A 24,552-nucleotide genomic window follows, 5' to 3' on the forward strand; every position below is an offset into this window, starting at 1 on the left:
ATAGAATGGGAAAGTAAGGGAGAGCACCGTGAAACTGGATCTGAACTAGAGAAAGTTTCCTTACCAAAAAACCAAAAAACCTTTTCATTTAGTTATTTACTTCCACTTTGCAGGATGTTTGATCACACTTCGAACTCTGAGATTGGGTTATATACCGGAAAAACCTGCCTCTAGTTGTGGTGTGGCCTGGCTTTAGTGCACACCCTTAATTCATGAGTCTTCTGTTTATTGTAAATGGGATTAAATATAATCAACCATAGGTCAAGAGGTGGGGCAAGAAACTAGTTGACAGGAAGCAACCATAGAGAGTAAGAGGAGTCAGGAAGAGGGACAGAGAGAAGCTCAGGAAGCAGTAGGGAGGGACTCTGAGTTTGGCAGTCCATTTGGGTTTGGTATGGTGGGAGAGAAGCTCTTTTTCTGAGACACCAGCAGAGGAGGTAGGTCTGCCGACTGTTTTCTCTGCCTCTCTGAGTTAGCAGGTTTTCACCCCAGCATCTGGATCCTGAGTCTTTGGCAGTAAAATAAGAGGATAGTGACTTAGGTAAAACATTTTTCTCCTTACACGAAGGTGGCTGAGCCGGCCGTGGAGGCTGTGGCTGCCAGAGACAAAGGATCCCCAGGGCTGTGGCTTCAGCAGCAGCAGCTGAAATGCAGTCAACAGCTGAGGCAGCTATAGGATTGGGTACAGCCACTGTGCCACAGACAAAAGATAGCACGTCTACAAAACGCATTTCCTTACTCTATGCACCAGAAAGGTCTGTGAGCATCCAAGTGGCAGTGAGCAAACCTCTGAAAGCCACTCACTAAAAGAAACCTTGGAGAAAAGGCTGGCCGTAGCTCTGGTACAGGGAAAAATACAAAGAGAGTCCGAAAGGAAAGACACCTACAGTCATCAGGTGGAAGGAACCTTCACCAACCTTGGAGACAACCAGGGTGTCAAAACATAAAGTAATGCAGGTATGGAGGTACAGGCTAGTGATAGAGCGCTTTCATAGTATACTGTAGATCACACACCATAGCAGTGGCAACAGTGACGAAGAAGAGGAAAACCACCCAGTTAGATCTGAGCTGGAAGCCTCCCCTCTGCAGGCTAGCATTTTTAGAGCCAGGAAGTGCTCTGCAGGCTGCTGGGGGAGAAGCATCATCTATGTCTCACCCAGCTGGGACCCCTGAGGGCTACAACACTAACCTGCCAGGCAGGATGTGTTCACTGGCGCAACATGACCACCCTATCTGGTGGTCCAGTTCAACTTTTTATGTCCTGCATCCCTGGTTGCCTGTAGCAATAGGTCCTTATCATCAAGCTGTGCCCTTTCGAGCTTCTGGGACTCTAAGGTACTCCCACCAAACACACAGATCTAAATCTTTGAAGCAAGGATCTTAAAATAAGAGATAGCACATGGTGTTCTTCTTGCAGGACCAGGAATACCTCACTTGGTATAAATTTTCCCAGTTGCATCCATTGTCTTGCAGATTTCATTTTTTCTTACAACCAAATAAAACTCAATTGTGTATATGTGACACATTTTCATTATCCGTTCATCAGCTGATGGACATCTAGCCTGATTTCATTTCCTAGCTATTGTGAGTAGAGCATCTATGAACATTCCATAACTGTTGAGTTATTCTACTTTTGGGAAGAAAGTTGCTAAGTCTAGCTCACACTCAAGGAAGAAGGACAGAAAGGATGTAAATTCCACTATCTCAGCCATTGAAGGTGTCAATCACCATGGAACAGACTGGCATTATGTGCCTCCAGATACAGTGGCACTAGAAAACATCATCACCACTGTAGTATTGTCAGGAGTGACAGGAAGAAAGAGACAGATAGAGAATGTGGACATTCTCTAAGGTAACTACCCTGGACTCTAACAATGTCAGCATAGTGGAAAAGGAGTCAAGCTGTTCTAAGCTATGGAAGATTAAATTTCTGGCTGGGTAGTGGTGGCATGTGCCTTTGATCCCAGCACTCAGAGGAGAGGCAGGCAGATCTCTGAGTTCGAGGTCAGACTGGTATGTACAGCAAGCTCCAGGCCAGGGATATATAGACAGACTCTGTCTCAAAAAATCAAAATAAGAAAAGTATAACATTTCTGATTAGAATGGGAAGTCAGGGAAACTTATAGCAAAAGGCACACTACAACTGTCAAGTAATTTGAACACAGACCATTTATCAAACTATTAATGTAGTGTCAAACTCATCGGGTGAGGCAGTTATATGGTGGTTATCAAAGAGAATCCGTTTTCTCAAGGGAAAAATTTAGGAATCAAGTGTTAGGAACTACCAGGCATGGTGATACATTCCTTTAATCCTAGCACTTGAAAGGCAGACACAGTTGGATCTCTGTGAGTTCAAGGCTAGCCTGGTCTACATAGTGAGTTCCAGGACAGCCAGGGCTAGGTAGAGAAACCCTGACTCAAAACAAAACAAAAGTGTTAGGAATCACAGAAATACAAATCCCAAGGATTTGGTACTTGTAAATTGGGGGAAATACAACCTAATCTGTCATTCAAGATATTCATTAAGCATTTTAAATATTCACTGCATTATGAACTTTCCCCTACCTTTAAGTTTTCCAACTAAAAGATGGAGGCGGAAGGTATGGATGACTGTCAGAAATGCATCCCAGTCTCTGTGTGAAGAGCCTTGGCACGTGCTGGGCCCTCCTTAAGACTCTGGGGCACCTTCCAGGTCCTAGTGCACATGTTGACGATGGCCAGAGACATCCCTCACTCCACCAGGTAAAGTTTAAAATATGTGTGCTTAGAACATGTGTACTGCTACAGCAGAATCGTGAAATTGGGCAATGTATAACAAGCAGAAATATATTGACTAACAAACAGTTCTGGGGACTAGAAAGATGAAGCTCTGTTGAGGGTCATCTTGCGCTAATGTTAAAGAGCAAGGGGTGAGATAGGGTTATAACAGATGGCCACCATCTTTTATAACCCTATTCCAAATTTCAGCGCTGGTTTTGCAGGAGGCATTCCAACTGACTGGGATGGTGGTGCACACCTGTAATCCTGGCTCTAAGCAGACTGAGGCAGGAGGATCATAAATTTGAGATGAGCTTGGGTTAGATAGCAAATTCCAGATCATCTTGCGCTACAGTCAGACAGGCCTGGATTCCAATTCTTTTTTTGTTTGTTTGTTTGTTTGTTTTTCGAGACAGGGTTTCTCTGTATTGTTTTGGAGGCTGTCCTAGAACTTGCTCTGTAGACCAGGCTGGCCTCAAACTCCGCCTGCCTCTGCCACCAGAGGGCTGGGATTAAAGGCTTGCGCCACCAATGCCCGGCTGGATTCCAATTCTTACACTATCCCTCCCTGGCTGTGTAACTTTCGTCAGGTTGCAGAACCTCTCTGACCCTCAGTTTTGTCATTTATTAACGTGGAAGTGACTGTGCCCACTTTGCATGACTGTGGTAATGTACTAAATAAATACTTTCTCCCAGGCCACTGCCCCCACTTCCAAACAGCTCATCAAACATTATTGCTGCGTACGCTGGGGAAAATGATACGCACATGAATCAAGTCTCTTCAGGGAACACAGATCAAATGGGAGATCCCCGTGGTCAATCCATAAAGGCCTTACTGTTCAAGGAAGGCTTCAGGGAGCTGTAGAGTTGGGCTGTTGGGCTGTTTGCAATGGCGAGTCTGGTGTCCTGTGCTTGTGAGAAAAGAATGTTCTGCTGCAAGGATACTCCATGGCAAAGGCATTAGGTAGTTTAGGAGTCCAGCAGGTTGCCAGATCGCCTTGGAAAAGAGCACGTGGGCAGGGCTGTATTCAGGAAATGGGTCGCAGACAAGCAGTACCGGTTCTGGCTGGATGGTGGTGAACCTCTAAAGAAATGCCTCCAAAGGCCATTCGCTCCCCATATGGTAAGCCGTGATGTTTGCTTTAGAAAACTTGGCTATGTTATATTAATAGAGGAGGAGGAAGGGGCCCTTTAATTGGTAACCAGAGGGAAACTCGGGGTGTCACCTTCTCCCTTCCAGAAGGGGAAGAGAAAGCCTGCATGGGACCCAGACCTAATGGTAGGCATGAAAAGAGTGAAGCTTGTCTGCCACCTGTCGCTATATTTTATCCAGTATCTGTTCCCGGAAGCACTTACAACTGAGACTGCGGAGGTTTCTTTGCTTTTAAGTTACGTCTGAAAAATGTGTAGTTTTGTTAAGTATAGTGTGATAATCCAACACATGAGTGCAATGTAACAAACCAGGGAGCCTGGCTGCTTCCTTGTTGCTGTTTGTGGCTTTTGTTTCTGGCTTTTGAGGTCCTGAGGTTAGTACCCCGGCCTTGTACCTGACAGACAGGCCTTCTAAGCTGAGCTGCACCCTTGCAGCCCGCCAGCTGGAGAGGAACACTGGAATCTGCTCCTATCTCCGGCAAGCTCACCCAGCCTCCCTCTATACTGCCTCCTACACATCACTGCTCTCTGATCACACATTTCCAGTACATGTTCACTTTCTTTACCACAAGTATAAACTACATTTGGTGTGATTTTAGGAGTTTATCTTCATTCTTTTAAAGTGTGTGTGTGTGTGTGTCTGTGTGTGTTACAGGTGGTTGTGAGTCACCTCATGTGGGTGTTAGGAACAGAAACAGAATCAGATCTTCTGGAAGAGCGATAGGCGCTCTTGACCAGCTCCTTATCATTGGTTACTTTTTTTTTTAAGGCGAAAGGGGTGAGAACTCGAAGCATCCACGTCCCATATCAAACTAAGTGTATCTTCTTAAGATCTATTTCCTGCTGTTCTGATCCACCGTGTTTCCTCTGTCTTCTCCCCATTTCTAGAAAACAAGAAAGAGAAGAAGAGAATATCTCGGTGGCTTTGAGCAAGCCATAAGAGCCCTAATCAGAGCTGAGAGCTGTGCTCCCTGTACCCAGGGACCCGACCGGTACCTGGGAACTAGCCTCCCTGACCAGGGCACCTCAGCCTTCTGCGCACATGCACAAGGAGGCCTTTTGCCTCTCTCCAAATAATTTTTCTAAGAACAAAGAGTATGCACAAATACGTACTTCCATCTTCATTTCAAATTCTAGGTTTCAACAGCAATATTAATGCTACTCCGTAGTGCTGAAGTAATATATTATTATTTCTATTTTACAGTTCTCTCCTTAAAGTAGCAAAGCGAATGTTTAAGACAGCAAAAAACCCTGCAGTCTCACAATTCCCCATTCAGGCTCAGAGTCTGTACTCTCCTTTCAGAATTGAGCATAATTGAAAACTATGCAAACCCCCGATGTGCTAAATGCCGCAGTCATTAAAGCATTTTTTTTAATTTTTGGGATAAAAGATCATTCTTGTGGTTGTGGGTATTATTTATTTATTTATTTATTTATTTATTTATTTATTTATTTTCAGAAACCCCAAACAGGCTTGCTTCCTGTTCCCAGACTGACATCTGCTGGGGACCACAGGCTGGCGGGCTTGGGAGGCAGGCCCGCAGCCGGCTGCCACTCGGCTCCCTGGGGCTCCTCAGAGCCTCCTAGAAGCCTGCGCTGCTGGGGGCCGGAGTTTGACAACCTCCAAGGGAGCCCCACTTTCTCCTGAGCTTCTAGCGGTGGAGTTAAGGCTCAGAATGACACCGTCTTGGCACAGGATCCCCAGGTTGGTGGCTCTGGCAGGGAAATGATGGGCAGGGAAGAATTGGACATAACTAGGGGCTTCGTCAAGATGGGTGACCCCGGTGTGACCCTCACTCAAGAGCCACTAGGCCTGTGAGCGTTTCCTGCCTTCTTCTAGACGGCTCCGCATGCATGGCTCACTTTTCTGCCTCGGGTCCCTGTTCTGCGCATTCAGTCCTGTAGAGCGTGGCCCTTCCTGTCACCACCACCTCTCCATGCCTGCCCCCTCCCCATTTGGGAGCCCTGCAGGGCTTACAGAAGAGATCATTTGCCCTCCCCGCACTTGAGTGGGCTGACCCTCCTGCCCGGCAGATGGCCAGCCAGCCCCATCCTCCCGTCTCTAACCCCTTTCCCTCTAACTGAAATGCTCATCTTCCTCCCCTAAGACGACTTCTGTAAGATTTGTCTTTATTGTCTTTACCTGTAAGTATATGGTGGTGGTAATGGGGTGTATGCAAATGTGAGTGTGGGTGTGGGCCCCCCATTTCCTTGGAACTGGAGATACAAGCAGTGTGCAGTGGTGCTGAGAACCCAACTTCTGTCCTCTGGAAGAGATGCAAGCACTCTTAGTGCTAAACCGCTTTCTCCAGCTCCCTCTGAACTATTTTGAAGGGCACCTCCAAGCGAGCACATTTAAATACCTTTAGTGGAAAAGTCAAAGAAAATCCCTTGGCCTGATTCCATTAGCTATTCCAACCTTCATAGCAACACCGACAGGAAGGAAGCGTTAGGATTAAAAAATGGAGGGAGGTTCAGAGCTAGGAAGTTCCCTTCCCCAGGCTGCAGTAGGCTGGGACAGCCAGGATTTCTCCACCCTTCCCTCTTGTTCCCCACTACAGAACAAAAGGGCTCAACGCCACGTGAACATCACAGGGTTCCCGAGACCAGATGGCTGGGCAAGGGGCATTTTCAGAGTGCCAGGCCTTGGTGCAGGGTTCCCCAGCTAGGTGGGGACTGACTGATCTGCTCCATGGCAGTCTCGGGCAGGAGGCCCACAAGAGGTTGTTCTCAGTTTCTCCTCTATACATTTTCATCTCTTCACTAGAATTCTCCTGTCTAGCCTAAGCCGGGTGAGGTCTACCTGTGTTGTTTTAGACTGTGCTCAGGGTTTACAGTTTGAGCCTCTACTTTTGAGCTCAGCAGAAAGAAAGATATGGCCGGCTTATGTTCTTTCATCTGCCACCCCACACATGGGCTGAACCATGAGAAGACTAAATAGTGAAATGGCTGGATGGGTGGGTGGATGGATGGATGGGTGGATGGATGGATGGGTGGGTGGATGGATGGATGGATGGATGGATGGTTGGATGGTTGGATGGGTGGGTGGATGGGTGGGTGGGTGTATGGATGGGTGGATGGATGGGTGGGTGGGTGTATGGATAGGTGGGTGTATGGATGGGTGGGTGTATGGATGGGTGGGTGTATGGATGGGTGGGTGGATTGGTGGGTGGATGGATGGATGGATGGTTGGATGGTTGGATGGGTGAATGAGTGGAAACCAACAAGGAACAAACATATTTTTGTCCTTAGACACTTCTAACACACTTGACACACTGTGACTGGAGGAAAGTGAAAACTAATGTCTTCCAGATAACACTTCTCCAGCCAGATGTTCAGAGACTAAACAAAAAAAGTGGAAGAAAAAAAAATAACCCTTCCCACTGCTGTGCATTCTATGCCCACATCTCCAGTAGACTAATGTGTTAGTCATATTCAACACTTATGGTCTGCACTTACAACTGACAAGTCAGAAATGGAGCCCTTGACATTCATAATAAAGTTAAGACATATTAACTGGGATAGAATAAATGTGATGGTCTAATGCAGTGGTTCTCAACCTGTGGGGTCACGACCCCTCTGGGGGTTGAAGGACCCTTTCACAGGGGTCAGGTAAGACCATGAAAAACACAGATATTTGCATTGCAATTCATAACAGTAGCAAAATTTCAGTTATGAAGTAGTAAAGAAAGTAACTGTGGTTGGGGTCATCACACATGAGGAACTGTATTAAAGGGTGGCAGCATCCGGAAGGTTGACAACGGTCTAATTCGATGAAGAAGTGCCAACAGCATTGAGGGAAGAGCAGATAGTAGAAAGTGCTAGGCCAGGACCACAGAGTCCAGATATGACGACTGCCACCTAACACTGCTGGAGACAGATACGACATATGAGGACTGCCACCGTCTGGGCAACTTCACCAGGGCTGGAGAAGTTGATCCTTATGGGGAAAGTACAAAGATGATCTAGTGGTGGTCTGAAACCTTCATCTGTACATTTTTCCTCAATAGCTGTGCTTTCTGCATCCATGGCTGCAGTTGGTAATGGGGAAAAAAACCTGCCTCTGCATTGCGCATGTGTGGGACTTCCCCTCGTTTATACCCTACACAGTATAGGAGGCTCTACATAGTGTTTGCACAGTATTGGACACCAACAATCTAGAGATGACTTAAAGTACACGTGAGGATAGGCGGAGGGTCTCTGCAGATCCATGTCATTTTCTACGAGGGGCCTGAGCACAAATGGGTTTCTGGTATCCACAAGGCTCCTGGAACCAATTCCCAGCAGACATAGATAGACTGTATTTCAATGATTACAACAGGATGATATGGCACTAACATTCAGTTTATCAGATTGCATTGTCTTAGCATTTTCTACTCTTATAAATTCATCAGTAAAAGGATAACATGTCCATTAGTGAGTCTAGTTTTTAGAGGCAAAAATGGCTAAATATGGATGAGAGGACACTATTTTGTCAGAGGGTACAGACCAACCCATGAATCTGGGGATGGTACTCTTAGACGCTGCTATTTAAATTATAAGCTATTTATTTGTCTCCTTATTTACAATTAGCACCTGGTAATTTGCTGATCTTACAGAGGTCCTTAGGATCTGTTACCATAGTTACCACCAATGTAAATGCTACCCTATATAAAAGAAACAATTTAGAAATGGCTGGCTATTAAGTGGTGCCTATTTAACTGGTTTGGGAGATATTTTATTCTGGTGGAGTCCTCGCATTTTGGTCCCACTTCAAAGTCAATACGTTAAGTTTTTGATGGGCTTTAAGATGCTTTCAGAGCCTCATACTCTCACAGTAGGGAGCTGAATGTTTTTCAAAAGAGCCCCGAAGAAAGTGGTGCCTTGTAGAAAACAAGTGCAATGGGTGGAGATATGTGCAATCTCATTTAAAAAGTGTTCAAAAGCCACCAAGAATAGCAACATCTCCTCCCACAAGCCCTCAGGCTCTCACTGCAGGCCGAGAGGTTCCCAGCAGCTGTGCCCAGGCCTTGGCGCCCATCCTCCAGTAGGGCAGACTGGAATCTGCAGATGAAAAGGCTTCCCACTGTCCTCCTTTTTGTCACCAGACTGTAGGCTGTAGGGCCACCCCCTTGGCATCCACCTGGCTTCTTAATAGGCCATTGGGAAGCCATTTGCAGAATTTCCAGACTATGACCCACAAAACTGTCTCCTTGGTGTGATGGGTGACAGGTATTCTCAGGTGTGACCCCCTCATCATCTCTCCATCTCTTAACCTTCTCCCTTGTAAGCACAGTGATCACTGCTAGGGAAAGTCTCTGCGGCCTCTCCTCATGCTCAGGAGAATCCAGGGTCTTCACCCCAACTTGGAAAAAGAGCTTGAGGAGAAAGAAAAGGAAAAGAGACAAGAAAGAAGGAGAGGGGAGAAGGGAAGAGGGGAGGCAGGAGTAGAGGAGACAGTGTCTAGCTGTGGCTCAGCAGCACCTCAGGCTGGCCTTTAAGCCAAATGCCAGGGGGGTGGGGAGACATCAGCAAGGCCACTTAGACCAGGCTTGCAACCTGAGGGCTTCCAGGAGTTAGAGTGGATGTGTGAGACAGGCCTGAGGAAAGAGCAAGCAGCAAGGCCCGGGTCTGGAGAGGGAGCTATTCAACCTCAAAGCAAGAGGATTCCTTAGACTTGAGTAGATCGCAAGGGGCAAGCCAGGGCCTCAGACCCGGCAGAGTCATACGGACAGGAGTTTGGGGGCATCTGAGCAGTGACTATGTGTGCCCAAAGTGAGAGTACATGGGTATCCCAGGAGTTGGGCACAACCCAGGGTAGGTGAGAGAGTTCCATTAAAGAAGGAACTTAAGGAACTTTCCCCCTCAGTCTGGAAGAAAGGCGTTCAGATTCAAAAATCAGTTTCTTGTAGATTGCAATCTCTGAACTGAGATTTACGCTCAGTTTGGGAAACAAACTTCTTTATTGTAGGATTTCTCAGAACTTTAATATTTGAAAATATTCCATTCAGCAGATCACTGGTGTGCTGGCAAATGATTAATGACCAACTTGAGAATTAAATCTGGGCCTTGATTAATAGTGTTGCAACTTCCATGATGGAAACCCAAAAGTCATTCCAGTTTGAGAGTCCCCTCAGGCCTGCAGAGGACTTGGTTATTTTGTCAGTCACAGCTCTGACGTCCTAACAAGCAGGGGTGAGCCAGAGGGCTCCTCTCCACGACAGACTCAATGAACTCACGTGCAAAACTCTACCTTGCCAGACAGTAACGAGGCAGCTCAAGACCCTGTGCTCTCATGTGCCAACCCATCAGCTTCTTGACTCATCACAATAGTTCTGCGATCAGTGTTTGTTCTTTTGAGAAACACTTTCCCTGCATACAACAGACTGGCCCTGCGTGCCCATGGTCACAGCCCCGCCCCCCCAGTGATGGGATTACTGGTGTGCACTGCCAAGTACTTAGGTTCTTCTCAGTGACCATACTCATGCCAACATGATTGATAAAAGGAATGTAGAGAAGACAGAGTCCCTGTGCTGAGTTGGCTATGCTCTGTGATGGCCCCACATAATTCCTGTGTGCTGGTGTTGACACCTCTCCTCTGTGGAGGGCTATGTATCCAATGAGGTAGCTGGAAAAACAACACTGTGTGACTTCGAAGCCTGCATGAAAGACAGTACAACTTTTGCTTTGTTCTTTCTTGGGCTCTCAAAGGCGATCTGGATGAGTGTCACACTTTCCTGAATGACTCCTGGAGCAGGGCTATGGAGTCCAGGTGGCAAGAAACCAAGAGTCTCAATTGGCTTCTGTGAGGATGGCCCCACCCCCACCCCAGAAGGGAGCCTGCAGCTCAGCCAAGCCCATCCATGGCTGCAGCACAGTCATGCTGGAGCTTCTGGCTCAGAGAAACCGCTAGATGATGTTGTTTTAAGATGCTAAATTTGGGGGGTAATTTGTTACGCCACATGATATAATTAATGCAAAACCTAATCTGTAGGAGCATTTTAACTTAAAAGGGAAGAAAAGATGAAAATGAATAAAGAGAAATATGTGAAACCAACCAGTATGTGGATAATTATGTACTGATTGTTACAGAGTTCTGAGAAAGCCGGTGGGGGAGGGGGGAGGCTGTACAGTGGGGGAACAAGAGGCTTATTGAGGAAGTTTCTGGAGGTTAATCTAGAAGGAGAGGAGCCTGAAGAAAGGCAAGCCCCTATCACGGGGCTCTCTACTTTGAGCAGAAGTCAAATCTTGAGGCGTTCATCCCAACGGTCTTTGTAAAACTGTGAAACTCACTTGAAGATCAAGAGTCTAGCTTGAAGTCCAACATGGTGGTGCAAAGCTCTAGTCCCACTGCTTGGGAACCGGAAGCGGGACGATTGATCATGTGAGCTCAGGTGCGGGGAGCAGATGAAGTCCTGATTCAGTGGATGTTGTTGATGTGAGCGCAGCCATGCCTCAGACCCGTGCAAATGGCAAAGTCTTCCCCAGGTGAGGTCAGAGGAATGGCAAAGTCTTCCGCCGGTTCAAGTACTCGTGTTTACAAAGACTGGCCGGTGTGAGCAAAACCTAGCAATACTGCTTCCTCCTCTGGATGCCTGGATGCACCCTGAGACTGCTCCCTGCAGAGACCTCCTGTCCAGAGCAACTGCCCCTCCCTGTGCTGCACAAGATAAATTCACTCCACCCACTACTCTTCCGAGCTGTGCAGTTGGCGACCCCCTTCAGCACGAGCACAGCTCAGTTGATCCCGGCTTTCTTGCATGCCCACCTGTCGTCATTCTTTTCCAGTCACGTTTCCAGGACCACGCTGCGCAGGACCCAGCACTCGGAAGTTTGAGGGCAGCCTGTACAATGCCATGCGATCCTGTATTAAAAAATAAAAGGGAAATTAAACAAAGGGCCAGGGGATGATAGCCAGGCAAGCATGAGGCCAATCTGCAGCTTCAGGACACACGTCCGAGTTGTGCACCAGAGTTCCCAGTGCACCCACAGTGAGATGGGAGGAGAGCTCAGAAGAAGAAACCAGCTAGTCTTGCATATTCAGCGACAAACTGCAGAACAGTGACCCTGTTTCAAACGAGGTGGAAGGTCCTCCTGCTCCAATACACACACACACACACACACACACACACACGCACGCACGCACGCACACATGCACACACACTCAGACATACAAAGGAACAACAAAACAGATCCAGATCTTTGGAACAATAGATGAGTAAAAACAAAACAAAAAACAAAAAGTTTTTTTTGCCTTTTTTTTAGTAAAGTCATCTAGACTTAAAAATTAACTAAAATTAAAAAGTGCTTTACCAGTCTGCAATCTATCATCACTAATTACCAAGGAAAGCCAGGGTAATTATTAGATTGGATTAAATGATAGAATCAGAAGTTTCAGTTCTCGGGGAGTTGGTTTCCATGCTGGAGAAATAGATGATTTCTATCTAGCTGAAAGGAAGGAACAAACAAACAAACAAAAGCCCCTCAATCAACCAGAGAAAATTAGTGCCTCTCCACAGCCTTTCTTGTTTTCCAAGTCGCTTTTGTCAAGGAGGTACAAGTCACTAGGGATATGAAACCGCCGGGGCCACAGCACTCCTGCAAAACTTTCACTTGACTCTCACTCGGTGCCCTCAGGAAGCTTGTTCAAACTGAAGAGAAAATCAAAGTGCATGAATAAGCTGCTTGAAGAAAAAGCAGCAGAATAAAAAGCAAATGTGTAAAAATCACCGTCACTTTCATCAACAGTTACGGAGGTGCCCACTGAAATCCAGGGAGATTGAATTTCTAAAACCTGTGCAGATGGGCAAAGTCAAAAAGGTCATTGGTGCTCGTATTAGGAGCTGGGGACCCGGAGGACTCACAGGTGGGTGAGATGTAAGTTGGCAGAACCATTCCAGACAACCTGAGGACACTTAACTTGTCCCAGCAATTCTGTGCCTCGTGCTTTCTCCTTCCAGTGACTTTACAAGGAAGTGCAAGTTTAAGGACATTCATCAGCCCTTTGGGAAGTGGTAAGTTAGACATCTCAATGTGCACAACACATGGCTGGCTAAACAATTAAATAATATGTAGTGCTGGCTTATTTTCCATACATTTATGAAATCGTGCAATCAGCCAAGAGCTCTTGGAGTTCATTCATTCTTGTCTTAGGATGGGGCAGCCATAAAAAGAAATACCACTCAGCCATCAAAAAGCTCAGAAGTAGGTCCAGATGTGAGCACACAAAGAACACTCATAAAATAGGAAGTCTCATGGCAGGCTGTGGAGCATAATCTTATTTATGATTAAAATAGTTTTCTATAACAATATGCATGCATATGTATTTATATTAATGCAGAAAATATTTGCCATGCAGAAAAAACAGAAATAAATTACTAACAGGGAAGCCTTCTGGAAAGGTATGGTAGGAGGTGGGGGTCTTCTGTTTCATTTATTCTTTGATTGTGGTCAGGGTTATCCCGACCACCAAGGTTGACTTCAAAGTTCTCAAGCCTGCCTTTCTTCTGACACTAATCATGTGCCTGGGGTGTTCCAGCCAGACCTTTCACAGACAGTGTATGGGGGGAAGGTTTATTTTGGCTCTTGAGTTCAGAGGCTCACAGTTGCTTGGTCATGTGCATGGGCGGCACTGTGCATCCTGTGAACAGAATCTTGTAAGGCGGCCTTCTTAACCTCCACACAGGGCAAGGGAATAGGTACAGTTTTCAAAGTTGTGTCCCACCAGTGAGCGACCTCTTTGCTTCAGCTAGACCCCATCCCTTAAAGTTTCCAGAACCTTCTAAAATAGTGTTGTAGAATATGAATTTAAGATGTATTGCATTTGTTTATACTGTGGAATATTATTTTAATGATGCCAAGATGTGTTGCATTCTTTTTTTGAGACAGGGTTTCTTTGTGTGTAGCCCTGGCTGTCTTGGAACCAAAGAAACTGTCTCTGTAGACCAAACTGTCCTCAAACAGATGCACCTGCCTCTGCCTCCTGAGTGCTAGGATTAAAGGCATGATCCACCACAGCTCAGCTGTGTTGCATTCTTTTTTTTTCCATTTTTAAATTTAAGTTAGAAACAAGCTTGCTTCACATGTCAATCCCAGCTCCCTCTCCTCCTCCCCTGCCCCTCCCACCAGGCTCCCCAGATGGCCACCCAATCCCCACTCCAATCCTCAGGGAGGGTGAGGCCCTCCATGGGGGATCTCCAGAGTCTGTCATTTCATTCAGGGCAGGGCCTTGGCCCTACCCCAAGAGTCCAGACTGAGAGAGCATCCCTCATTGTGGGATGGACACCCAAAGTCCATTTGTATGCCAGGGATAAATACTACCCAGGGCTCCATAGATTACCAAGGCTTCCTCACTGACACCCACGTTCAGGGGGTCTGGATCAGTCCCATGCTGTCCTCCCAGCCATCAGTCTGGGCTGTGTTGCATTCTTTTATGTCACATTTGTTTAATTCTGTGAAGCTGTGTTACTTTGCCTGCCTAAAACACCTCATTAGTCTAATAAAGAGTTGAATGGCCAAAGCTAGGCATGAGAGGGGTAGACAGGACTGCCAGGCAGAGAGAATAAATAGGAGAAATCTAGGCTCGAAAGAAGAGCAAGGAGTGAGAAAAGAAGGAGAAGAGGATGCCAGGGGCCAGCCACCCAGCCAGCCAGCCAGCCAGCCAGCCACCCACCCACCCAGTCAGCCACCCACCCAGCCAGCCAGCCAGCCAGCCAGCCAGCCACCCAGCCACCCAGCCAGCCGAGGAGTAAGAAGGGAAGAAAGACATGTAGAATAAAGAAAGACAAAAAGCCCAGAGGCTGTGGGGACAACAGACCTTGGCCAGAGACCCACTTCCCCATCAACCTGGGACCAGGAAGCTGTAAGACAATGTTTACTAAAAACATGTTTACTAAAAACAATACAATACCCGGGGCAATAAGTTCCTGAAAAGGGCTTGCCCACGGAACACCCTGACCTCGACCTTTTCCAAAGACTAACCACCTCTTTCTAGCCCACCCACCACCGCCTCTGGTGTCAGGGTATATAATAACCAGCCAGGGTAGGAATAAAGAAGAGCCTTCTTGAGGACCCTTCTGGTCTCTGTGTCATCAATCCTGACACCCTCCACACATTCTCGGATACAGGCTGCGCAGCGGGCACGGCAGAGGCAAACATAGTTAAAGGATCATTTAAGTTAGAAAAGCTGGCAAGAAACGAGCCAAGCTAAGGTTGGGCATTCATAAGTAAGAATAAGTCTCAGAGTACAGCTGGCCATGCTTGGGTTGCCAGGAAGGGGTGGAGCATGGGAGCCAGAAGCAGCCGCCATGATGGATCTGGTGCCACAAGACCACCACTCTGGGCGAGTGTGGCCTTGCTAGCCAGACAGCATGGCCACAGGCCCCAGCCACTGGGCCTGGCCATTCGAGCAGATGATGCCTTGGAAGCCCTGCGCATTGAGCCCTTCTCCAGTCCTCCAGAGCTTCCAGATATGACAGAGTCCCAGGATTCTGGAGGCAGTGCCAATGAACAAGTTGTGCAATGAGGGCCCCAGGCCCACCCCTTTAGACACGCATTTCCTCAATACAGATTTGGATGCTGAAAAAAAAAAAAAGAATAAGTCTCTGTGTATTTATTTGAGAGCTGGGTGGTGGGCCCCAAAGTCGGGGGGGACCAACTACAATAGTGGGGACCAAGTGTTCAATACAGGAGCCTATGGGGAGTGTTTCATATCCAATCCATAAAGAAGGGTGTGGGAAGTACCCTCATTGTTTTTTTAAGGATTTCTATTACTGTGAAGAGACACCATGACCACAGCAACTCTTATAAAGGAAAGCTTCCAACAGGGGCTGCCTTATATATAGTTCAGAGGTTTAGTCCGTTGCTGTCATGGTGGGAAACATGGCGGCACTCAGGCAGACATGGTGCTGGAGAGGTAGCTGAGAGTTCTACATCCAGATCCTCAGGCAGCAGGAAGAGAGAGACACAGGGTGACACAGGGCCTGACTTGAGCATCTGAAAACTCAAAGTCCACCCCCAGTGACACACTTCCTTCAACAAGGCTACACACTTCAACTAGGTCACTTCTCCTAATAGTGCCACTTCCTATGAATCTATGGGCCATTTCCTATCAAACCCCTGCACTCATGCTGGATAAATCACTTGAGATACACTGAGATCATCAAATGCTAGTATTTTACTCATGCTTCTAGTTTGTTATGGGACAAGGTAAAGACAAAAATAAAAAATCACAAGGGATACACAGAGTCTCAAAAAGGAGAGAGAGAGAGAGAGAGAGAGAGAGAGAGAGAGAGAGAGAGAGAGAGAGAGAGAGAGAGAGAGAACTTAGAGCTTTCATTCTGGTGATGCAGAAGGTAAAATTGTTCAGTTCACATTTAATTAAGCAAGCAAGGCATGCCTACTCCGGGAACTAGATCTCTAGATCTGTCTTGAATACCTTAAGAACTAAGACCCCTGAAGGAAGGAAAAGTGTGTAACCTTTAGGCCTGTTGCAAAGCTCATTCCAGTGTTTGGGTGGATGCTAGAGTATGATTGTTTTGCTTATGACAGAACATCAGGGCCCCCAAAGCTGCTTCATTGTTCTCCAGGCAAAGACCCTGGAAGTCTATCGGGTTGAGGACATACATTTGGAAGTTGATTCTATAAATCTGCACAGTGTTGCCACATTTACAGGGACACAATGAGAAGGTACAAATGGGCTAAAAAGAAGAAAAGGTAATAAAAACATTAAATACACCCCTGACTTAAACATACTAAGGGCTCTAAGACAATGTGCCACAGAGATACACACACAGCACATTTACTGCTGCATCTTTAATAGCCAAGATATGGAACCAGCAGCCATCAACAGATGAGTGGTGTGGGGTGGTATACACACAACAGAATTTTATTCATTTGCAAAGAAGAATGAAATTACTACTGAAGGGCCCAGACTCCCGTCTACTCCTCCCTCCACACACACTTTGGCAGCCATGGCAGGCTACAGAAAAGAGCCAGCAAGATATAGGCCTCTGACTCAGCAGCCTGTGCTACAGGGGGGTGGGAGGGGCAATTACTGGGAAGAACTGGCGGGCTCTGGATGCTTTACTGATAAAAGTGGAATGCAGTAAGTAGCAACAGCCCTCAATGGCCTGCAGGCCTAGCAACCATTCTGTAGCTGTAGCTAACCAATGAACTCAGGACAGGTTCCCCCAGCCCGGAGGTGCACCAAGCCTGAAATGTTGCTATGCAACTAGCAGACCCCCCCAGGCTCCCCCTTGCTCTATCCCCAATGTATGCTCTGCTCCACGGCAACTTAGGGTCCCTCCTACTCCACCTGCTGTGTTGGACAGATGGAGGACATGAGCTAACTCATAATTAAAAAGACTCTTTGCTTTTGCACCGGATCTGGTCCCTTGGTGGTTTCGGGGGTTCAGAAAAACCACCTAAGTAGGAAAATAGATAGAACTGTAGATCATTATGTTAAGCAAAACTAGTCACACTCAGAGAGGCAAAATACCACAAGTATTTTTTCTCGTATATGGAACCTACATTTAAACGCACACACACCACACATGTAATTTTGTCCTAACTTGGCCAGCGTTCCATTGACCCTTTTCCTCCCTAACCCAACTCATTTAGTTAAGCACACACATATCTGGGCACATGTAGGTGGGTATATGATGAAATCAGAAATGGGACTTTAAAAAGAAAGAGATGTAAAGAGAAGGAGAGAGGGGAACAAGAAAGGGAAGGGGATGAAAATATGTGTGGGTGACATGAACAGAAGGAGGGATTGTTTCAGGGAAGGACAGGACCAGTAAGAGAAAAAGGTGGCGAGAAGGATGGGTGGGGGTGGGGCAAATAAAACATAATTGTATGTGTATGAAAATGATGCAGTGGAAATCATTATCTAAAAACTAAAAATATCTTACATATGGTTCAAATGTAAGCCTCTCGGTATAAAGTGGGCGACTGCTAAAGCTACAGACAACAGAGTAACAGATGCTCTATGATTTGACAACATAGGGTGGTTTACAACGTTAAGAGAAAAGCCTGCCTTAGGCACTAATAGAGGTTATTACTGGTAGCTTTCTTTTTTTTTTTTTTTTTTTTTTTTTTTGGTTTTTTCGAGACAGGATTTCTCTGTATTGTTTTGGAGGCTGTCCTGGCACTCGCTCTGTAGACCAGGCTGGCCTCGAATTCACAGAGATCCGCCTGCCTCTGCCTCCCGAGTGCTGGGATTAAAGGCGTGCGCCACCAACGCCCGGCTACTGGTAGCTTTCTAATACTTCCCAAAGGCTGACCCAATTAAGAACTCCAATTCTAAACTAGAAAGTTAAAAAAAAAAAAAAGGTTCTAAAGATAAGAACTCTAAACTGGCCCCAAAGGTGTTCTCTTGCGTAGGTCGGTTACTAAACATCATTTGTTTGTAATATTCCATTTAGCCAATGTGGTGAGCAAATCAGAGGAATAAAAACACCTCCCTCTTCAACAGTGCTCTGTGCTAGTCGACATATTTCACCAGTTGTTAGGGACCAGGGCTAGACAAGCCAAGTGGTAGACAGGGAATTGCTCTCAGGGAGCCAGGATACAGCATGGTAGTTAGAAATTCTCAGGGGCCTACAAGTTCTGTTGGGTCAGGTGTGGAGGCTTTGAACTGCAGATGACAGCGCAGTCAGCTAAAGGTGGCTTAGAAACGAGGGTGCTAATTTTTACACAAAACAAGAAGTCTGTTGGGAGGCAGCTTTGAGGAGGCTGGTTAGTTCCTCACAGCGTGGGGGCTGCCTCTCTGCTGGACCACCAGATAGTGTTCTTTCATCCATTCCCTCCTTCCTCCTTTCTTTCTTCAGTTCAGGGATGCTGTCCAGGGTCTCACACACGAGCACTAAACTACACCCCTACTTCCATCTATCTGTTTCCAAACAAAAGAAAAGTTAGGATGTGCAGATAGTTCTGGAATTCAAGTCCTCACAGAAGGAGGACGGGTTATCTCTAAGGAAGGGGGTCCCTCCCAAAGTCCTGCAAGCCCCCCCCACCTCACAGCTGAGCCTGCCCCTGGCAAGAAGGGGGATATCAGGATAACTTCAGACGGAGAATCATTAGTCTCCAGGAGCTGGGTGTACTCATTGATGAGCAAAGAAAGGGGGTGCGTGCACGTGAGGTGTTTCTGGGCAAACAACCACCAGGGTTGGTGACATTTGGAGGCATTAGCTCATGAAAAGTGAGACACTGGTCCCAAAGCTGGAGCTGCTCGTTACTGCTCCAAGACTGTGGCATAGGACCTCAGTCCCAGCACATATCCTGTGAGAGCTGAAGTTACGTTTTAAGTTTAAACTGCTGTGCTTAAGAGATCTATAAGGACAGATAACCTACTAGAATGCTGGGGGCTGTTGTTCATGTAGGAGAACAAGTCATGTGTTCTCACATTTATAAACAAGGTTGGTAGCCCCAACTGCACAGGATGTGCTTGATTACACAGAGGTGGGGGTACATAGGCTGGAAGTATGTCGAGATATATGCTTACCTCCTCCCTTGGATGAAGGGAGGACAAAGCCTTGGGGGTTTTGCCTTTATAAACACCAGACTAACATGATTCAGCTGCTCTCTGGGAATCCTGGGAATGGACCTGGGCTGTGCCTATTGTCCCAGCCAGTATTTAATAAAGCTTGCTTCAAATTTGGCTCCCAACATATGGTAATGGCTGTTTTCTTGCCCTGGTGGGATTGACAATAACCCCACACATCTTTGGAGGAGGTGAGCACAAGACAGATCCTGCCCTTGGAGATCCATTCTGCTAGGTCCATTCCTTAGAAATACAATTCTTATTAAATCTATTTTCAAGTTTAAAAAAAGAAAAGGAAAAATGTTCTGAAGTCCCTGGAATTCACTCTCAAATGATAGACACAGTGAACCAAAGGCCGAAATCACCAACGCTCTCATCCTGTGTAGGAAGAATAGGAGAGGGGAGGTCATGAAAACACTGAATTCTAAATGTAGGGTCCTCAGAGCTGGCAGAGAGATATTAGTAAATAGAGTTTGGTTAATCCACTTGGACAAGAGTCTCCAAAGCTCAAGAGGTGGTGTCTCTTGGCGGCGCTTTCACGGGATCTCAAAGGATTGAAAGGAAAGGGTAACAGTCTGGGTCCCCGATGACAGCAGCTAGACTGGCTGAATTGTACTAAAAAGCGACAGGAACTTTTTTTGACAGCTCGTGACCCTAAATGCTGCTCAGATTTGGAGGGCTCTTGAGAACAACAACACAAAACTAGAAAGCCGAAAGGGAGAACCTACTGAAAGGTCACCTTGACCCTGAGAATCTGAGTCACTGAAAGGCTGACATGAGCTTCAGCCATCAGAGTTCTTCTCTGGGCAGCATGTAGACCCGTGAGCGATAATGGAATATGATCCTGACCCTCCCACCATCCAGTAACTAATGGGTTAATGAAGGAAGGTGCTTGGGGTTCTGAGGCAGCTCGTGGACCTTAGACAAACAGACAAACACAATGGAGGGATGTAGAGTGCCCCCTAACACTCCCACGGCCTCTCCAGATCCGCTCTCTCCAAACTCTAAGGTCTTGGGCTGCAACTTCACCTAGAAACAGCAGCTGCGTTCCTTCATTCTCTGCCCTTCCTCAGCAGGGGAAGCACTTGTTAAAGGCAAAGTCCACAAGGCCTCAGCTCCTGCAGCTCTGAGACAACGCTGCTCTCTGTTCTATTGGTCCTGAGTTTTCTCCTCTTAGAAGCAAACCTTATCAACATCTAAACCTTCTCTACCATAGCGGTTCTCAACCTTCCTAATGCTGGGACCCTTTAATACAGTTCCTCGTGTTGTGGTGACTCCCAACCACAAAGTTATTTCATTGCTACTTCACATAACTCTAATTGTGCTAGTATTATGAACCTTAATATAAATGTCTGATATGCAACCACTTTTGGGGGTCTTGACCCACAGGTTGAGAACCACAGTTCTAGCACTTTCCATGGCTGAAAATACTTGGTCAATCAACCCACTACACAAAACAACGAAAGCCTTTTGCTTGCACAGCTCCCTGCAGTTTCCGCCCATCAGCCCTACCTCCCGTATGCCAGATCTTCTCCAGGGTGTTCGGACCCTTCTTCCTGGTGAAGCAAACTTGTGAAGCATCTTTCCATGCCTGGCTGGCACGTGCTTCCTTCCTGGCTCCTCGGTTTGCCCCAGCAGCTTCCCTGTTCACAGGCTCCTACCTCTCTCAGCACGCTGTTTCTTAGACATCCCCAACAGCCTTCCTGGCATCTCTTCTCTTCCTGCAGACCCCCTTGTCGAGCCATCTACTCTAGCCTTCAGGGTTTGAACACGCTTCCCAGACTCTGACTCTGAAGACAGGTCCTTGCATTCTCAGACCCAGCCTCTGAGCTTCTGGTGCACGTGCAAGTGGGCAACTTGATATCTTTCCCAGTGTTTAGCGGCCACTCCCATCCTGCGTTCAAAGCTTTTTTAAAATAGGGCAGTTTGCTTCCTTACCATCCGCCTGGGAGAGTCTCTTGTGTATTTTGAGTAGTAGCTCAGATGCTGTCTTTACAAGACACATCCCTTGCTAACATTTTCTTCCCATCTGTCATCTTCTCACATTCTTGACAGCATCGGACGTTCAGTGCAGTGTCTGCTATCCTTTCTTCCAAGGATCATGCCTCTAGTGCTTCATCTGAAATGTTATCCCCACATTCGAGGTGAGCTAGGCTTTACCCTACCCTCTAACTCTATAGTTTTGTACTTTATACTTAGGTCTATGATGCATTTTGAGATCCATTTTAAGTGAATCGTTGTGACGGGCTTAAGGTCTATGTTTAGATATTTCTTTCCTGTCTAGTCATTCTAGTACCATTGGTCAAAAAGTCCTGTAGCTGTTTCTTTGTTTGAGACAAGGTTTTCTCTATTATGTAGCTCTGGCTATCCTGGAACTCACTATGTAGATCAGGATGGCCTGAAACTCACAGAGACCCCCCATCTGCTTCTGCCTCCTGCATGCTGGAATTACAGGTGTGCCCCCACACCTGGCTCTTCTGCGGTAGTTATAATACAAAAATCAGTTGAGCAGTAGTTAATTGGTTGTCAACTTGACATCTCTGGGCATGTCAGTGACGGTGGGGGTGAGGTTGGGAATACTGTGATAGCAGATACCTTAATTGTGGTAGGCATTACAGATATCTTAATTGTGGTAGGCACTATATCATGGGCTCTGGCTGCCTTCAAGTTCCTACAGTCATGTCTTCCCCAACACAATGAACTGCAACCTCCCCATCATGATGGACTGCATCTCACACCTAGAGCCAAAAACCTCCTTTCTTTAGTTAGAAAATTATCTTTATTTTATGTGCACAGGGTTTTGCCATCGTGTTTATGTCCATGCACTACACATACACCTAGTGACTTCAGAGGCCAGAAGAGGGAGTTGTGTTACCTGGAACTGGAGTTTAAGATAGCTGCTAGCTACCACGTGGGTGCTGGGAATTGAACCCTCATCCTTTGGAAGAGCAGCCAGCTCTTAACTGCTGAGCCAACTCTTCAGTCATAAACCCTTCCTTCTTTAAGTTGTCCAAGCAACAAGAAAATATAATTCAGGTGGTCTGTGTCTGGGTTCTGTTTTATTTCTTTGATATTGTCTTTCCTTCCCTAATACCATATTGCCATGGATCATAAGCTTTATTGTAAGCTTAAACTCAAGTCCTGACTCCCCTGGACACCCAGAAGAGACTCTTGCCTTCCATCTGCACACACACGACACGTCTATGCCACCCTCCTCTTTCCTGCCCCAGTAAACACTTCTGTACCCAGCTGCTCACCTTAAAAACCTAGAAGTCATTTTAATTAAAATAAAATTTTTGTTTGTTTTTTTTCTTTCTTTTCTTTTTTAATGATTTACTTATATTTTGCATACAGTGTTCTGGCATGTAAAGAGGGTATGAGATCTCATTATAGATGGTTGTGAGCCACCATGTGGTTGCTGGGAATCGAACTCAGGACCTATGGAAGACTAGCCAGTGCTCTTAACCTTTGAGCCATCTCTTCAGCCCTGTTTGTTTTTTCTTTTCTTTTTTGAGACAGGGTCTCTTTTAGCCAGACTGGACTGGAACTCACTTTGTCATCACAGATGACCAGAACTTAGATTCCCGTCTCTGTCTTCTGAGTACTGGGATTACAGGCATGAGTCACACCTGGCCAGAGTTATTCATGAGTGTGTGTGTGTGTGTGTGTGTGTGTGTGTGTGTGTGTGTGTGTGTGTGTGTGTGTGTGTGTGTGAGGCCAGAGGCCAAGGCTGGTTGTCCTCCGTAATTGCTCTCTACTTTCTGAGACAAGTCCTCTCACTGAATCTAAAGCTCCCTGATGGGGAAGTCCTGTGTATGTCAATAAAGCACTGTTGGCCAATAGGGAAGCAAGATAGGTGGGACTGGGAGTTGAGGAGGACTCTGGGAAAGAGAGGCAGAGTCAGTTATGATGTAGCCTCCAGAGGAGTAAGAGGCCTGGACCCCTTTCTCTGGTAAGAGAAATACTTAGATTAATAATTATGGGTTAAATACTTAAGGCAGAGCTAGCCAGTAAGAAACATGCAAATGGCCAACAGCTTCATAATTAATATAGCCTCCTGTTGGGGAAGTCCTGTGTATATGTCAATAAAGCACTGCTGGCCAATAGGGAAGTAAGATAGGTGGGACTAGGAGTCCAGGAGGACACTGGGAAGGAGAAACACAAGGAGTCAAGATGTAACGCCATGGGGTAGGAAGCCCGGAAAGTTCTCTGGTAAGAGAAATACTTAGATTAACAATTATGGGGTAAATACTTAGGTCAGAGCTAGCCAGTAAGAAACAAGCAAGGCCAACAGCTTCATAATTAATATAGCCTCCTGTGTGTTTATTTGGGACTCATGCGGCTCTGGAATCAGGCTGGCGGGAAGGCTTCTCTCAAGGAAACGGCTTCTCTTTACAGCCTCCTGTGTGTTATTTGGGGACTGCAACTGTGGCAGGGCCCAGGCAGATGGCGGGGAAGGCTTCACTCTACAGCTCCCTGATTTGGCAAGACTGGTTGGCTAGCAAGATTAAGGGATTTCATATCTCTGCTTCCCTGGTGCTGACAGCCATGCCCGTTCCTGGGTGCTGGGGATTTGAACTCAGATTTTCCTGCTTGTACAGCAAGCTTGTTACCAACTGAATCATCTCCCCAGCTGCAGAAGTCATTCTGAATTCTTCCTTCCCACTTACATCCATCCATTCTACGGGTCTTGTCAACTCTTCCTGCTGCAAGTGGAACACGCCAGGCTGCATTTATCTCCACTTAGTTCATGTCAATAGTCAATCTCACTGGTTCCACTATGCCTGGTCTCCCTCTCGTGCGAGGGTTTGCCACACTGCTAAGATTCAATCTTCAAAGGAACAATCAGCCTAGGGAACGTGTATGCGGGAAGCAGATGTGGTTGAGAGTTAAAGTCCTTCGGAGGGAAAGCAAAACCCTGGCCTTGTACCGCTACTCAAGGAGCTACTGAGCACTGGGAATGTGCCTGGTGTGGCTTAGACTATACTGTGAGATTTGAGGGGCTCAGGACAATAGTCATTATCTGAAGTATTTGGGACCACGGGTGTTTTAGATTACAGAGTTTTTCAGATTTAGGGCTATTTGCATAGATCTCCCTTGATTGAATATTTCTAATCCCT

The 24,552-nt window shown here is 46.5% G+C and overlaps 1 long non-coding RNA gene across 2 annotated transcripts; it reads left to right on the plus strand.

Annotated features, from left to right (window-relative positions):
- The first annotated feature begins 2,576 nt into the window (after window positions 1-2,576).
- Window positions 2,577-10,981, plus strand: LOC121140388. 2 transcript variants are annotated; one of them, XR_005877198.1, is made up of 3 exons: window positions 2,577-2,742; window positions 5,369-5,614; window positions 9,900-10,981. It is a non-coding gene; the product is annotated as an uncharacterized LOC121140388 (long non-coding RNA). The 2 variants fall into 2 exon arrangements; XR_005877199.1 differs by lacking the exon at window positions 2,577-2,742 and adding an exon at window positions 3,795-3,880 and having other exon boundaries at window positions 9,900-10,980.
- The last annotated feature ends 13,571 nt before the right edge of the window (window positions 10,982-24,552 follow it).

Source organism: Mesocricetus auratus, unplaced genomic scaffold (genome assembly GCF_017639785.1).
Source record: "Mesocricetus auratus isolate SY011 unplaced genomic scaffold, BCM_Maur_2.0 Super-Scaffold_100004, whole genome shotgun sequence".
Classification (NCBI taxonomy): domain Eukaryota; kingdom Metazoa; phylum Chordata; class Mammalia; order Rodentia; family Cricetidae; genus Mesocricetus; species Mesocricetus auratus.